General features: G+C 37.1%; 1 non-coding gene across 1 annotated transcript; it reads right to left on the bottom strand.

The window, feature by feature from the left end:
* Positions 1-4,761: 4,761 nt before the first annotated feature.
* On the bottom strand, positions 4,762-4,865 carry LOC130972483 (small nucleolar RNA R71). Its single transcript, XR_009083648.1, has one exon. It is a non-coding gene; the product is annotated as a small nucleolar RNA R71 (small nucleolar RNA).
* Between the last annotated feature and the right edge of the window lie 1,503 nt (positions 4,866-6,368).

Below are 6,368 nucleotides of genomic sequence, written 5' to 3'. Positions count from 1 at the left end.
TATTCTGAGTAGGATTCAAGGATTGAATGACTGTGACGAGCTTCAAACTCCTGAAGGCTGGGCGTTAGTGACAGACGCAAAAGAATCACTGGATTCTATTCCAACCTGATTGAGAACCGACAGATGATTAGTCGTGCTGCGACAGAGCGCGTTGAACATTTTTACTGAGAGGACGGGACTGTAGCCACTGACAATGGTGATGCCCAACATACAGCTTGCCATGGAAAGGAGTAAGAAGGATTGGATAAAGACAGTAGGAAAGCAGAGAGACGGAAGGGACAAAGCATCTCCATACGCTTATCTGAAATTCTCACCAATGAATTACATAAGTATCTCTATCTTTATGTTTTATTCATCTTTTAGTTATCAATCCTCCATAACCATTTGAATCCGCCTGACTGAGATTTGCAAGATGACCATAGCTTGCTTCATACCAACAATCTCCGTGGGATCGACCCTTACTCGCGTAAGGTTTATTACTTGGACGACCCAGTGCACTTGCTGGTTAGTTGTGCGAAGTTGTGATAAAGAGTTGAGATTGCAATTGAGCGTACCATGTTGATGGCGCCATTGATGATCACAATTCCGCGCACCAATCTTGTGCTTAATTGAGTGGATTTTATCCATTATTCTCACACTTATTCATGTAAATTGCATGTTTTACATTTTCCTTCCTGATTTTGTACTATGATTGAAAACATGCTTCTTTGGTCTTAATTTAGCTAACTTCAATCATCTCTTATTACCATTCGATGCCATGATATGTTTGTTAAGTGTTTTCAGGGATTACAGGGTAGGAATGGCTAAGAGGATGGAAAAGAAGCATGCGAAGGAGGAAGGAATACAAGAAATTGAAGGAATTGCTAAAGTTGTCAGCCTGACCTCTTTGCACTCATTCGATCATAACTTGAGCTACAGAGGTCCAAATGAGGCGTTTTTAGTTGCGTTGGAAAGCTAACATCTGGTGTTTCGCAACAATAGAAAATTTGCCATAGTTTTCTTGCTGTTAGTCGATGCGCACGCTGATGAGCGGATAATTTATACGCTTTTTGGCATTGTTTTTAGGTAGTTTTTAGTAAGTTCAAGCTACTTTTAGGGATATTTTCATTAGTTTTTATGTTAAATTCACATTTCTGGACTTTACTATGAGTTTGTGTATTTTTCTATAATTTTAGGTAATTTCTGGCTGAAATTGAGGGAGTTGAGCAAAACTCTGAAAAAGGCTGACAAAAGGACTGCTGATGCTGTTGGATTCTGACCTCCCTGCACTCGAAATGGATTTTCTGGAGCTATAGAACTCCAAATGACGCGCTCTTAATGGCGTTGGAAAGTAGACATCTAGAGCTTTCCAGCAATATATAATAGTTTATACTTTATTCAGGAATTGATGACGTAAAGTGGCGCTCAACGCCAAGTACATGCTGCTATCTGGAGTTAAACGCCAGAAACACGTCATAACCCGGAGTTGAACGCCAGAAACACGCTATAACTCGGCGTTCAACTCCAAGAAAAGCCTTAGCTCGTAGATAGATCAAGCTCAGCCCAAGCATACACCAAGTGGGCCCCGGAAGTGGATTTATGCATCAATTACTTACTCATGTAAACCCTAGTAGCTAGTTTATTATAAATAGGACTTTTTACTAGTGTATTAGGATCTTTTGACCAGGTTTGATCTTTTCGCCATTCGGTCTTTTGATCATTTGGGGGGGCTGGCCATTCGGCCATGCCTGAACCTTCATCACTTATGTATTTTCAACGGTGGAGTTTCTACACACCATAGATTAAGGGTGTGGAGCTCTGCTGTACCTCAAGTTTTAATGCAATTACTACTATTTTCTATTCAATTCTCTTTATTCCTATTCTAAGATATTCGTTGCACTTCAACTTGATGAATGTGATGATCCGTGACACTCATCATCATTCTCACCTATGAACGCGCGTGATTGACAACCACTTCCGTTTTACCTTAGACCGGGCGCATATCTCTTGGATTCCTTAATCAGAATCTTCGTGGTATAAGCTAGAATTGATGGCGGCATTCATGAGAATCCGGAAAGTCTAAACCTTGTCTGTGGTATTCCGAGTAGGTTTCTAGGATTGAATGACTGTGATGAGCTTCAAACTCCTGAAGGCTGGGCGTTAGTGACAGACGCAAAAGAATCAAGGGATTCTATTCCAACCTGATTGAGAACCGACCGATGATTAGCCGTGCTGTGACAGAGCATTTGGACCTTTTTCACTGTGAGGATGGGATGTAGCCATTGACAACGGTGATACCCTACATACAGCTTGCCATGGAAAGGAGTAAGAAGGATTGAAGGAAGGCAGTAGGAAAGCAGAGATCCAAAAGGGACAATTCATCTCCATGCACTTTTCTGAAATTCCCACCATTAATTTACATAAGTATTTCTATCCTATTTTATTTATCTTTTAATTATCTAATCTCCCATAACCACATGGATAAGCCTGACTGAGATTTACAAGATGACCATAGCTTGCTTCATACCAACAATCTCCGTGGGATCGACCCTTACTCACGTAAGGTATTACTTGGACGACCCAGTGCACTTGCTGGTTAGTTGTGCGAAGTTGTGAACCATGGCATTGACACCAAGTTTTTGGCACCATTGCCAGGGAAAGAAAAAGCAATGAATTTTACAAATTGCAATAACATATGAATCACAATTTCGTGCACCAAGTTTTTGGCGCCGTTGCCGGGGATTGTTCGAGTTTGGACAACTGACGGTTCATCTTGTTGCTCAGATTAGGTAATTTTCTTTTCAAAAATCTTTTTCAAAAATTTTTCTTCTCTTTTTCGTTTTTCCAAACTTTATTTTCGAAAAAATTAATAAAAATCCAAAAAATTCATAAAATCATAAAAAACCAAAAATATTTTGTGTTTCTTGTTTGAGTCTTGAGTCAATTTTTATGTTTGGTGTCAATTGCATGCTTTAAAAAAATTTTTCTTGCATTTTTCGAAAATTCATGCATTCATGGTGTTCTTCATGATCTTCAAGTTGTTCTTGACAAGTCTTCTTGTTTGATCTTGATGTTTTATTGTTTTGTGTTGTTTGTTGTTTTTCATATGCAATTTTTTTGTTTGTTAGAGTCCATGCATTAAAGATTTCTAAGTTTGGTGTCTTGCATGTTTTCTTTGCATCAAAAATTTTTCAAAATTATGTTCTTGATGTTCATCATGATCTTCAAAGTGTTCTTGGTGTTCATCTTGACATTCATAGTGTTCTTGCATGCATCTTGTGTTTTGATCCAAAATTTTCATGTTTTGGGTCATAATTGTGTTTTTCTCTCATAATTATAATATTCAAAAATCAAAAAAATATCTTTTCCTTATTTTTCTCATAATTTTCGAAAATTTGAGTTGACTTAGTCAAAAATTTTCAAAATTAGTTGTTTCTTACAAGTCAAGTCAATTTTTCAATTTTTAAAGAATCTTATCTTTTCAAAATCTTTTTCAAAAATCATATCTTTTCCAATTTTTCCTATTTTTTGAAAATTTCAAAAATCTTTTTCAAAATATTTTAAAAATCTTTTTCTTATCTTTATATCAAATTTTCGAAAATTAGCTAACAATTAATGTGATTGATTCAAAAATTTGAAGTTTGTTACTTTCTTGTTAAAAAAGGTTCAATCTTTAAATTCTAGAATCATATCTTGTAGTTACTTGTTAGTTAAGTAATTAATTTTAATTTTAAAAATTAAATCTTTTTCAAACATATCTTTTTATCATATCTTTTTCAAAATTTTATTTTTTTTTTAAAATTTTGATTTCAAAATATCTTATCTAACTTCTTATCTTCTTATCTTTTCAAATTTGACTTTAATATCTTTTTCAACTAACTATTTGACTTTTTGTTTGTTTCTTATCTTTTTCAAAACCACCTAACTACTTTTTCCTCTCTAATTTTCGAAAATATCTCACCTCTTTTTCAAAAATTCTTTTAAATTTTAATTTTAATTATATCTTATCTTTAATTTTCGAAAATTACTAACCCCTTTTTAAAATTATTTTTGAATTTTCTATCTCTTCTCTCTTATTCTATTTAATTATTTAATTACTAACACTTCTCTTCACCTCTCTTCATCTAAATATCCGAACCCACTCTTCTTCACTCTTCTCCCCTTTCTTTTTCTACTGACATAAAGGAATCTCTATACTGTGACATAGAGGATTCCTCTTTCTTTTCTTGTTTTCTTCTCTTTCATATGAGCAGGAACAAGGACAAAAGCACTCTTGTTGAAGCTGATCCTGAACCTGAAAGGACTTTGAAGAGGAAACTAAGAGAAGCTAAATTATAACAATCCAGAAGTAACCTTTCAGAAATTTTCGAACAAGAGAAGGAGATGGCAGCCGAACCCAATAATGATAATGCAAGAAGGATGCTTGGTGATTTTACCTAACCCACGTCCAAATTTGATGGAAGAAGCATCTCCATTCCTGCCATTGGAGCAAACAATTTTGAGCTGAAACCTCAGTTAGTTGCCTTAATGCAACAAAACTGCAAGTTCTATGGACTTCCATCTGAAGATCCTTATCAGTTTTTAACTGAGTTCTTGCAGATCTGTGAGACTGTTAAGACAAATAGAGTAAATCCTGAAGTCTACAGGCTCATGCTTTTCCCTTTTGCTGTAAGAGACAGAGCTAGAATATGGTTGGACTCACAAGCCAAAGATAGCCTGGACTCCTGGGATAAGCTGGTCACGGCTTTCTTGGATAAATTCTTTCCTCCTCAAAAGCTGAGCAAGCTTAGAGTGGATGTTCAGACCTTCAAACAGAAAGATGGTGAATCCCTCTATGAAGCTTGGGAAAGATACAAGCAGTTAACCAAAAGGTGTCCATCTAACATGTTTTCAGAATGGACCATATTAGATATATTCTATTATGGTCTATCTGAGTTTTCGAAAATGTCATTGGACCATTCTGCAGGTGGATCCATCCACCTAAAGAAAACACCTGCAGAAGCTCAAGAACTCATTGACATGGTTGCAAATAACCAATTCATGTACACTTCTGAGAGGAATTCCGTGAATAATGGGACACCTCAGAGGAAGGGAGTTCTTGAAATTGATGCTCTGAATGCCATATTGGCTCAGAACAAAGTGTTGACTCAGCAAGTCAACATGATCTCTCAAAGTCTGAATGGATGGCAAAACGCATCCAACAGTACTAAAGAGGCAGCTTCCGAAGAAGCTTATGATCCTGAGAACCCTGCAATAGCAGAGGTAAATTATATGGTTGAACTTTATGGAAACACCTATAATTCATCATGGAGAAATCATCCAAATTTCTCATGGAAGGATCAACAAAAGCCTCAACAAGGCTTTAACAATGGTGGACGCAATAGGCTGAGCAATAGCAAGCCTTTTCCATCATCTTCTCAGCAACAAACAGAAAATTCTGAACAAAGCACTTCTAATTTAGCCAATCTAGTCTCTGATCTGTCAAAAGCCACTTTTCATGAGTGAAATAAGATCTTCCATCAGGAATCTGGAGGCACAAGTGGGCCAGCTGAGTAAGAAAGTCATTGAAACTCCTCCCAGTATTCTCCCAAGCAATACAGAAGAGAATCCAAAAGGAGAGTGCAAGGCCATTGATGTAATCAATATGGCCGAATGCATAAGGGAGGAGGAGGACGAAAATCCTAGTGAGGAATACCTCCTGGGACGTCTCTCAAGCAAGAGGGAGTTTCCTATTAAGGATCCAAAGGAATCTGAGGCTCTTATAGAGACCATAGAGATTCCATTAAATCTCCTTCTGCCATTCATGAGCTCTGAAGACTATTCTTCCTCTGAAGAGGATGAAGATGTGACTGGAGAGCAAGTTGCTCAATATTTAGGAGCTATCATAAAGCTGAATGCCAAGTTGTTTGGTAATGAGACTTGAGAAAGTGAACCTTCCTTGCTCATTAATGAACTAGATACCTGGATTCAGCAAATTTTACCTCAAAAGAGACAAGATCCTGGCAAGTTCTTAATACCTTGTACCATAGGCACCATGACCTTTGAAAAAGCTCTATGTAATCTAGGGTCAGGGCTAAATCTTATGCCACTCTCTGTAATGGAGAAGCTGGAGATCATTGAGGTACAACCTGCCTTGTTCTCACTACAATTGGCAGACAAGTCATTGAGACAAGCTTATGGAATAGTAGAGGACGTGTTAGTAAAGGTTGAAGGGCTTTACATCCCTGCTGATTTTATAATCTTAGACACTGGGAAGGAAGAGGATGAGTGCATCATCCTTGGAAGACCTTTCCTAGCTAGAGCAGGAGCTGTGATAGATGTCAACAGAGGTGAATTAGTCCTTCAATTGAATGGGGACTACCTTGTGTTTAAGGCACATGGCCATCCCT

This window comes from Arachis stenosperma, chromosome 3 (genome assembly GCF_014773155.1).
Source record: "Arachis stenosperma cultivar V10309 chromosome 3, arast.V10309.gnm1.PFL2, whole genome shotgun sequence".
In the NCBI taxonomy this organism is placed as follows: domain Eukaryota; kingdom Viridiplantae; phylum Streptophyta; class Magnoliopsida; order Fabales; family Fabaceae; genus Arachis; species Arachis stenosperma.
Note: the sequence above shows the minus strand (reverse complement) of the source record. Positions and strands in the feature narration are given on the sequence as shown.